The 10,569-nt window shown below is 58.7% G+C and overlaps 1 protein-coding gene across 2 annotated transcripts in view; it reads left to right on the top strand.

The window, feature by feature from the left end:
- Nucleotides 1–3,507: 3,507 nt before the first annotated feature.
- Nucleotides 3,508–10,569, top strand: part of BDKRB2 (bradykinin receptor B2) — a 38,892-nt gene continuing 31,830 nt past the window's right edge. Inside the window, exon 1 of one of the 2 annotated variants that reach the window (XM_004481326.5) lies at nucleotides 3,508–3,797. The gene's annotated coding sequence lies outside the window, so the exon portion shown is untranslated. The remainder of the gene's footprint in view (nucleotides 3,798–10,569) is intronic. The other variant, XM_058291990.1, reaches the window with a different exon arrangement.

Here is a 10,569-nt window from a genome sequence, read left to right as displayed (position 1 = left end):
TGCATCAACTCGTTAACCACTCCAGGCAGTACACTTTTCAGTTGCTTTTCACTTTTTATTTTACACATTAAACTCAAATAATACAGAAAAGTAGGCATATATTGTGTATTATGAGAAAAAAGAGCTGCTTTTTCATCTGGGGGAAAAGGGAGGAGGCAGCGATGGAGTCAGACCTGGGTTCAAATCTTAGGCTCACATCTCAGTCAAGTTCATTTCCCCCTCGGCCGCATCTTGGCCTGTCTTTGGGTAATGGCTGGTAACCACGTCCTTGGCTTCGTGGGAAGAGTCCGTGGAATGCCCTGCATGTGCCTGGAAAAGGTCTGGTGCGTGGGTGAGGCTAGCGGTAGAGTTCAGTGGTGGGGAGCCACTGGCAGCTGGGGCTGGGGTGATGCCTCTGCGGGGGTGCGGGATGTCTGCAAGGAGGGCAGAGGCAGGGAGGGCTGTCATGGGCACACAGAGTGGGGTCTGTGCCCATCGGGCTAAACTACAGCTTGGCGTGTGTTGTGGTGTGAACCCAAATCAGCACCGACCGTCCAGTCTGTCTTCTAACTTTCCAGATGGGATCGGGAAGCTGGCCCTCTGGAGGAGGCGGCTGCTGGGAACAGAGAGCGGGGTTCGACTTTCTGCTCAGCACCCTGGAGTCCTGGACAAAAGCACACTCTGCCTCGCCAGGCGGTGTCAGGAACATCACCTCACACAGACGTTTGGAGACGACAGTCCTGACGGTGGGAGCAGAGGGGCAGACGTTGACGAAACGTGTGTGTGTACACGTCCGCAGCCTGCCTTGGCGCTGTTCTGGGTGTTTGGTCTCTTCTTCACCCAGACAAGTTGGATTCGGGGGCTTTGTCCCCGAGGACGGCTTGGGTCATCGCTCTGTCAGCAGGGAGTTGTAAGATGCCAGGTGGCACAAGGAGCGATGGTAAGAAGTAAGACAGGGTTCCTGACCTCGTGGCATTTTCAGTCCAGTGAGAGCATCAAGGCAAGCTTCGTGGCAGCAGACAGTCAGGCTGCTGGGCACAGAGAGGACACAGACCTTGACCAGGTGACCAGGGAAGGCTCTAAGCCACCTCCTAAGAGAGAAGCAGGAGATACCCAAGCAAGGGCCAAGCAAGGCCGTTCCAGGTAGAGACTATGGCATGTACAAAGGTCCAGAGTCAAGTTTGCTCCTGCCTTAGTAGGAGCCTCAAGTGGTTCCAGGTAGGTAAAGCAGAAAGGCTGGAGGGGAGACTGGAGAGGTGAGACGGCCAGAAAGCCAGGAGGGCCAGGTCCTTACCACACCCCACGGGAGGGCCCTAGGTCAGTGGGGAGGCCATCAGGGTTACAGAGGAATAACTCGACCTCTCCTTCAGCCCCCCCTGAATGCAGCTGGGCTGGATGGAGCCAGGAGCCTGCAGGGCTCCCCCTATAGATCCCAGCCAAGCAGACTGAGTAGTGAGGGGTCTAATAAGGCAGGGGATGCAAAGATTTTAGAGGAAGGATTTAACTAGATTTTCCAATAGCAAAAATGAAGTATGAAAGAGGCATAATGCAGACATAAACTAGTGTGTGTTATCACTGCGTTCTATAAGGAGTTCCTTTTGAAATGCTTCCCCACCGCGGCTCTGCCCATAAGCAGGGGACTGCCCTCAATGGTACACTCCTCCCTAGCATGGGTGCCTCGGATTCATTCACTTTGCCTGACCACACACAGCCTGGTTTGAGGGTGTCCGAGCTGGGTGAGTAGGTGGATGGGTAGGTGGATGCATGGGTGGATGGATGGATGATGGATAGATGAGTGGGTGGACGGATGGATAGGAGGATGGATGGATAGGTGGATGGATGGATGGATGGATAGGTGGATGGATGGAATGGATGGGTTGGTGGGTGGGCAGACAGGTAGGAGGATGGATGATGGATGATGGATGGATGATGGATGGATGGATGGATGGATACAAGTACAGATAAGTGGAAGAGTGGGAGACGGATGGAAAAGTTTGTGGCTAGAGGATGAATGTCCTTTGGAGATCTCTCAGTCAGCAGTATTTATAGAAGAATAAACATTAGATTCAGATCTTTGAGGATTTTTATCTCATAGACATTGAACACCAGAATGTCTGAGCTCAAGCTAGAAAGGACTTCACAAGGTCTGTTCTTGCGGTTCTCAACCTTTTGTGGGTCACGGACACCTTGAAGAATATGATAAAAAGCTATTATATGTCGTCTCCCATGGAAAAGGCACAGCACAGGTCCATAACCATTTGAGAGAGTCCGTGGACCCTGGGAAGCCTACCACAGACCCTCACCCCTCCTGGGAAGTCTGGAAACCTCAGGGTAAGTGGCCCCAGTGTGGTTGGGCAGACAATGTGCTGAGTCAACAGAGGGACCCAAGGCAGGGGAGGCTGTTCTCAAGTTCTTACACCCTGCTCCAGCCAGGGCCAAAGCCCAGGCCTCCCATAAACCTTTCTGGGACTCAGTTTCCCCTTTCCTACAGTGATGGGATTGGACTTGATCAGTGGTTTGTGGAATTGGTTCAGAGTTGATGGGGAAAGGCGAGAGAGCAGGTGGGACTCTGGTCCTCTTCTTCACCCCCAAACTCCACCGGACCCACACTTTCATCTGGTCCCTTTTGAAGAAAGGATATTAAGACTTAAAAAAAAAAAAAAAAAGGCTTTGAAAGCGCCTGAGCTTTCCAACTCTGGGAGTGTTAAGTGCTGTGGATTTCAGTAAGTCTCCCTGGTGAAACAGAAATCCCATCTGGCCATTGAAGTGGGAGGAAATCATGTCTACACATCCCACAGGAGGACAGACAGTCCACTGTCACCAGAAGGCAGGACAGGCAAGGGTGGTCATTGTCTGAAGAAGTTTCCAGAGTTTCTGCCACTGTCAGCCTCAGGAGGCATACCTGGCATAACTTAAAATCAGAATGACCCCTGCCCACCTGGCCTCCGTCCAGTTTACCTTCTCCATAAACACCTACTGTTTACACCTAAAACTCAGACACAAAACAACCACGAGGACAAATAACAAATGTTTTTTATTAGATCCATTTGTTCACTTATGGAGTGTGCCAGCTACCTGACCCAAAGCCAGAAGAAAGAAACTCGGGTTTGGGGATCACTTGCTACGCATCCGCTGCTCACCTCCGTTTCTCGGTAACTGAGGAGGGGACAGCGTAGTGGTTAGGAAGGTAGACTTTGGAGCCAGCCAGCCTGGGTTGCTGAGTCAGTCAGCCCAGTTCACACATTTGCACGCTTAGGAAAGTGCCCGGCACGTGTGGCACGTTGTAGAAGGGTCAGGTATGGTTAGCAGTCTTCCCCCCACCCCCTCTGAGACACATATCACAATCAACTCCATTTCACAGCCGAGTAAACTGAGGCTGGGAGAGGCGAAGCCCTGGCGCTGGGCCTGACCTCCAGGATGGGTTGGCTGTGGCCAGGGCCCTTTGCCGCCCCCACCGTGGGCAGCCGGTCGACACAGAGGCGCACTCCTGCGGCGAAGGCGCAAGTCCAGCCGGGTGGCTATCCCCAAGTTTGGCAGTGGGGAGGCGGGAGGGGCGGCGGCGGTCCTCGCAGCCGGGCCCTGACCCCTGCGGGTCGGGGTTCTGGAACCTGCCGCCGGCCCGGCTCCCCCGCACGCAGCCCGGCTGGAGGTGGAGTGAGGAAGTGCCGAGAGGCCGATGACGTCACCGCCCAGCCCTTGAAAGATGAGCTGTTCCCCGGCCGCTCCAGCCCGGCTCCGCCAGGGGTGGGGGCGTCAGGCAGCCCTGCCGGAGGACGCGGGAGCAGCCGAGGTGCCCGCGCGGGCTCGCGCCGGACAAGGTGGGTGCCGGGCGGGGGGGGTGCAGAGCCTCACCTTGGCAGGGGGGCGGCCCAGCGCAGAGGGAGGGCGGGCAAGCGAGGGTCCCTCAGGTCCCGGGAAGCCTGGGAGAAGCTGCCTTCCTTCCCCAGGTCTGACCAGGGAGGAGGGACTCGTCTCAGGGACGCTGGGTTTGTTTTCTCCCTGAAGTGAGCGGGCAGAGCAGGCCCGCGTGGGAGCGATTTAGCGATCTGATTTTCTCGGACTCTTGGGTGAACACCTCGGACTAACAGCGACGAGCGAGCACGGTGAGGTGCAGGTGGGTGTTGGATTTAGACTCTGGAATCGGGCTTTACGTTCACAGCTGCGCTACTCATCAGTCCTGTGCAAGCTCGGACAAGCTACTGAACCTCTCTGAGCCTCTGTTTCTCTGTCTACAAAGTGTTCTGCGCGTCCGCTTTCAGGGAGTGGCGGGGTTAAAGCAGACAGCAGATGGGACGGGGGTTGGCATATGTTGTCCTCTGTTCGCTAGGGGGGCGGATGGTGATGTTACCTTAGACGCAGTGTCCCCTTGGCGTCCTGGCATGCAAGGCAGAGGGTAGGATGGTGCAGTGGTTCCGAGCACGGGCTTTGCACCCAGCGCTGGGTTGGAGTCCCGGCCCTGCCTCTCGCCCTTGGGTGACATTGTTGGCAAGTTACTTTGTCCCAGTTTCCTGAGCCATGAAAAGGGGGCCTAAGACCCGGTAGGGTGGTTGCAAAGACCGAAATGGGCTCATGCCTGTGAAGTGCTGTGTATGCAGAGGGTGCTCAATAAATGATAGCCACTATGAGAGCTGCTGAGAGCCGACAGTTCCGTGACCCTGGGTGGGGGCGGGCAGCGGGCATGGCTCTCCCGGGCAGGTTCGAATGCGCCCCACTGAGTCACAGGCCGCCTGCGGCTCCCGCCAGCCCACAGGAAGTGGGAGCTGTGGCCCCGTGCAGGGGCCCCGAGGGGCCCCAGCCAGCCCTGCCTCTTGTTCCTTCCGGAATGAGAGGAGGGCTTGGGTGCGTAGGGGCGAGCGAGCAACCCGAGGGGAAGCTGCCCCCATACCCCCCCACCCCCAGCTTCTCGGGAGGAACCGTCTCCTCCGGCAGCGGTACGGTGAGGGCACATCTGCAATCAGGAGCCCCCGGGCTGGGAGCAAGGTGTGCTGTACTGTTTTCCCCCGTTGGGAGGTGGGAGTGGGGGGCAGCCAGGAGAAGAGGTTTTAAAAAGCGTTGAAATTAAGAAGGCACCCGTGCTGGCCGTGAACTTGCCACGCCCCTGCAGTCACGAGCACCCCGTCGCGCAGTGGAGGAAACTGAGTCTCAGGGAGGCACATGGCTCAGCAAAGCCTGGTGTCCGGGGCAAGGGCCTCGACCCCCGCACAGGGAGAGGCTCCATGGTTGACTGAGCCTGGCCCCTGAGTGAGTCTGAGAACTTGGCATTGACTGAGTTCAATCAGCCCAAGCAGGGGAAGGCCGCGCCGTGAGGTTTGTCCCAACACCGTGGGCTGGATAAAAAGCTCAAGGGGCGTCCGCGGTCCCGCCTAGGGCGGCCTCCCCCTCCTCTGTGCCGCTGTGGGCAGGGGAGGGGCCACCCCAGGCCAGGAGAGGCACCCAGAGGGAGGCGGGGCGCTCGCCTGTCCCCTGCACAGCTGCCTCCCCTGCCCGGCCGGCACCTGCTGAATAACTGAGGTGAACAAATGGATGGACCTCGAGTGGATGGACCTCGTCTCGTGGCAGGCACTGAACACCCCGGAGCGGGCTATTCAGAAGGCCCTGCAGAGGGTTTCGCGCTCATGGGTCCAGCAACTAGAACCCACTAAGACGTGGGACTCTGAGGGCAGCACTTCCAACATCCACCCAGGCCAGGGTCTCCTGACCCACCAGCATCTTGCCTCCGTTCACATGCCTCCAGGGACGGGGAGCTCACTACTTTACCAGGAGTTGACTTATTTACTTCTTTTAATTGGGAGAGTTCCTAGTGTTTAAAAGTCCCTCCTTGGAAAGCAAAGGCTGCCTCCCCCTTTCTGCTCCTTGGGCTGTGACTCTATGATGCTCTGCTTGTTAGTCCTCCACGAGCTAAGCATTCTAACCTCCCTGATCTGTGCTCAGTGTCAAGCCCTGAATCCTTGGGGTGCTGGGACCCTGCTTTCCGAAAACACACCCTTGGATTGCCTTTCCAAAAAAAAAATAAAAATAATGTGTGTCAGGGATTTCTTTGACTCAATCAGCAAAGTGGGGTCTGTAGAGTTCTGGAGGCCAGAAAAATGTGAAGCCCCAGTGTAAAGCAGGGAGAAGAAACATGGGCTCTGGGTTCAAATTGCACTACGTTTCTTACCTGCCCGGGAAGCTCGCTGAGCCTCAGGTTCTCAACTGTGCACTGGGGGTGCCCCTCCCGCTTTTTGAGCAGGAGGTCTTGGCAGAGTGCAGGTGTGCACCTGGCGAGCAAAGGGGCTGCCCGCAGAGGAGGAATGAGGCCTGGGACAGAGCTGCAGAGGGGCAGCAGCCCCCACAATTCCCAGGGAAATGGGCGCCCCAGGAGGCACCTGCTCGGGTCCCCAGGCGAGTGCCTCGTGGGCAGCAACAGAGGAGCCCTCCTCCCACTGTCCTTCAGGGCTCCGACTTAGCTTCCTCTCCAGCCCACCCACCCTCAACGTCCTGGGCCTCTCTGGTCTTGTCCCAGGGGAGAAGGGGGCAGTGAGTTAGGGTCACAGGGAACTGGCTTCCAGAACCCCATCCAGACTCACTTGCTAGCTGAGCAATTTCAGACAAGTGTCTTGGCTTTTCTGAGCCTCACGGTTCTGCATGTGAAATTCAGCAGTGCCTGTGCTGGAGCTCTGTGGGGGTGGGGTGTTGTAAACTGTAGAGTGCAGGGCTCAGGTGCCACGCCGTCGTTTCCGTGACGTTATGGAGCTGGTTGTTCCAATGACGCCACTTCTCGCCTTTGAGGTCCTCACAGCGCCCACACTCCAGGGATGGGCATGGCCCGGTGGGCAGAGCAGCTGTTCTCTAACTGTGCTGCATCAGAATCACCTGGAGGCTGGCCTCCAGCAGGTGCCTGTCCTGCACCCGGGGGGGCCCGGGGACCTGCCGAACATCTCAGGGTACAGAAGCAGGTGGACCTTGAACCACATCAGACAGGCCGCCTCAGCAAAGGGCTCTCCGAGGGGCACAAACTAGAGGGAAAGTCAGGCCCTGTCCCACCAGGGCCCCAAGGCCACTGTCCCCAGGCCCTTCCTCCTTGTCCCCATAGCCGAGAGAATTGCCCCCCCACAGCCCTTTTCCCTCTCATTGGCACCTTCTCCTTGGCCAGGTGCCCGGGGGTCGTCCCTCCGCCAGGTAACATCTTCCTGAGAACAGCTCGCCCTGCGCACCCCTTGGGTGTGGCTTTCGGCCTAAAGCTTCTGGGGGCATCGAGCTGCGTCCTGCCTCTGCCCCCCGCTGGGAGCCCAGCACCCAGCCCAGGATTTGGTGCTCACTGCGCAAGGGGACAGCGCCTGCAGGGAGCCGGCTCTGGTGCCTGAACTTCCTGCCTGGGAGCCGTCTCGGGGTCCCCCCAGAGCCCCTGAGCTCACACCGCTGTGACTGGGTTTTGTCTAGGTTCCTGGCTATGCTGCAGAAATGAATTTCAAGAGCACATCCGGTGAGTTAGGCCAGTAATTTATTCAGGCAGGGAGGGACGAGAAATGGGAGAAAATAAGAGATCAGGAGTCCCAGGTAGAGAGGAAGGGGCTGAAAAGGGATAAAGCAGGCTGATTTACAGAGTACAGGTTCCCTTTATAGATTATAAATGCCCAGGTTTTACTTGCGTGGCGATCATGGCAGGGAAAACGGCGAGAGCAGGGTGCAGACGGCAGGAACAGACACACGGGCCGGCACCGGGACAGGGGGAAGGCAAGAGAGCAAGAGAGAGCAAGAAGGCTTCGTGCTTGCTTTTTGAACCATTCATTATCCCGCCCTTAGCCAATGGCAGGGAGGGTTCCAGCCGTTTGCTGTTTTGATTGATCACCCCCCATCAATCCCCAGGAGGGCACGGTGATAAGGTCCTGGGGGACTATCCCGGGCTTCTCTACCCTTCCGGAGGAAATCTCCATCCAAACTGGATTTCTCACGAGGGTCTTGCAGCAGCCACCTTGGGGGGACCGAATGACACGAGGACTTCTTGCCAGGTTGCACAGCCGTCCATCCGCCCTCTTACTGGCCGGCTTCACCCCGCGCAGCCCCTTCCCAGCGCAGCCTCTACGAAGCCCCGGGGGTGGGAGGGGGTGGCCTCTCGGTGCCCCCCGGGGTCACCTGTCACCTTGGACAATCATCCCATCACACATTAGTCACATGGGGTGGGATGAGGGACCTCTAAAGTCTCTTCCACCCCAGACAGCCAGAAATGAGGGACTAGAACCCAGAACATGGGGGTGCAGGGGGCAAGCAGGACGGTGGCGGGAAAGGGGGGCGCCGTGCACCGCAGGCCTGGGAGCCGGGGAGCGTTTGCTGAAGCCCAAAGCACAGGGATGAACTGGGCCACGTTGGACACCGGCCCCCACGCTGAGGCTGCTGCTCCTTCCCCCTCCTGCCTCGCGCCTCACCCTCCTGCCCCCCGCAGCTGGGAACCTGGGTGTGGAAGAGCTACCAGGTTGAACCGTATCCCACCTCCTGGGCTGTGCGACCTGGGGCAAGTGACTTAGCTCTGTGAGCCCTAGTTCCTTCATCTGTAAATAATGGCCAAATTGGAAACTACCTGAAATGAAGTGGGGACCCCCGACGCATCTGGCGGCCCACGGGGCAGCGGACCCACCGTGGGGGTGGTCTCCAGGTCCGGTTGTTAGCTGTTAGGGCGAGGCCCTGCAGACCCCGAGTATCTGGGCTTTCACCCTTACACATAGGTCTCAATCTGAGAGCTCCAAGCCAGAAGGCTCAGAATGTGATAGTCAACAGTGTTTCCAAAAATATGAGTTCAGCATTTAGAAATTGGGATATTTCACATAAAAATCCAGATTTCCAGCTTCTTTAGAAATTCTCTAGGTTGTTCTGACAAGGCTGAGCCTGAATTCCGCTCTAGCATCTTCATTTGCCTAATTCCTTCTCATCCGGTAGACTCACCTCTTCCAGGAAGCCTTCCACACCCCTTCCCCCAGGGCAGGTCTCTCCCAGGTGCCCCTCCAGGTGGCCGCTCAGTGACAGCTCTGGCCATGCTGTGTGTCTGTCTCTGCCACCAACCTGTAAGCTTCTGCCTCGGGCGCCAGGACCCGGTCCTCGTCTTACCCACCTGTCCATCCTCGGCGCCCAGCTCAGCCTACAGAGAAGGTTCCAGGGCGCGAGGCATCCCAGAGCAGACCCTCTGCCCAGCACCCTGATGGGCTCGGCCAGGCCCTGGGAGCCTGGGCCCTGCAGTAAAGAGGGGCAGGGGCGCCTGGCTGTCAGAAGCCACAGCCCGTGAGCCCTGGAATCCTCACCCGCTGTCCCAAGGGCACGCACCATCCAGGTGAGGCTTGGGGTCTCTAGGCTCATCTCTTAAGCGCCTCGCCCTGGGGCCAGCCTCCTTTGTCCTAAAGGCCAGCTCGGACTCCTGAACCAGCACTGGTCCTGGGCCCAGGGTGCTTTCCCAAGGGGATGGGACCAAGGGTCCCCACCTCCCCTGGGCGCCTCGTGGCACCCACTACCTGTTCACCTGCCAAAGCCTGCCTCTGCACAGTTCCTCCCGGGAAGGTGTGTCTGGTGCCCGCCTCTCCGAGGCAGCCTCCGTCCAGGGTCACGGCCCCCGGGTGGAGGCGGGGCCTCCTGGCCTCCTGTTCTACAGCCCTGAGCTGTGGTCAGGCTCAGCCAATCACCTGCTGAGTGGTTCCGGGCAAATCACTGACTTCTCTGAGCCCGGCCCTCCTCACCTGTATCGGGGCAACATAAGACCACCCTCCATGGCCACTGCTGGGCCAATAAGACGTGACGGTGCCCCAAGGAGCACAGTGCCCTCAGGAAGCTGGCTCGTTCCTCTCCTCGCTGAACCAGCACTGAGCGACTGACTGTCCTGGGCTGCCCCCGGCCTAAGGACCTCTGTCCGCAGCCCAGAGCCTGGGGGGAGAGACAGGTGAGGGCCAGGTGACTCTGGCACGGTGCTTGGCACCGTAAGCCCAGTTCCCGTCCCCGGTGGACCCTGGCGCACCACATTGACGGTTCACCTGTAAGCCCCCTGGGTCAGCAGCCAGATGGCAGGACCTCTGCTGCTTCCTCGCGTCCCACCAGCCATCCCAGCCCCGCTGCCTGCGCCTCTGGCCACAGCCACCCCTGCCCAACACACACTCGTGCGCCCTCCTGCACATGCACACTCCCCCTTGCACGCTCACATGCGGGCCACGTCCCTCCCTGCCTCTGCGGCCTGCGTGTCCCCACAGCCAGCTTGTGGTGCACCTGTAATGCCTGCCTGGTCGTTGTGGGCAGGTGTTGACGTCTTTCCCCTGAGGCTCCTGGGTCCAGGTAAAGGGGCGGGGGCAATTGCCTGGTGGGATGGGAAAGGGGCGGCAACAGGGCGGGCCTGCTGGCACCCTTGCCACCCACAAAGAACCCAAAACTGTTCCTCATGACAGACCTGCCAAGTAGGTGCTTGTGTCCCCGCTTTGCAGAAGTAGGTGCCTTGCAGGTCATTGGAGGAGGAGCTGGGATTTGAACCTGGCCTGGTGCTGCCCTCTCCGTCCCCCACAACATCTGGCAGGAGGACACAGGGACTCCTGAGGCCGGGGGCAGCAAAGGGCCAGCTGCGGTGGGGAGGGAGGGAGCTGGGCT

The sequence above is a fragment of the Dasypus novemcinctus genome, chromosome 3 (assembly GCF_030445035.2).
Source record: "Dasypus novemcinctus isolate mDasNov1 chromosome 3, mDasNov1.1.hap2, whole genome shotgun sequence".
Taxonomy (NCBI): Eukaryota; Metazoa; Chordata; class Mammalia; order Cingulata; family Dasypodidae; genus Dasypus; species Dasypus novemcinctus.
Note: the sequence above shows the minus strand (reverse complement) of the source record. Positions and strands in the feature narration are given on the sequence as shown.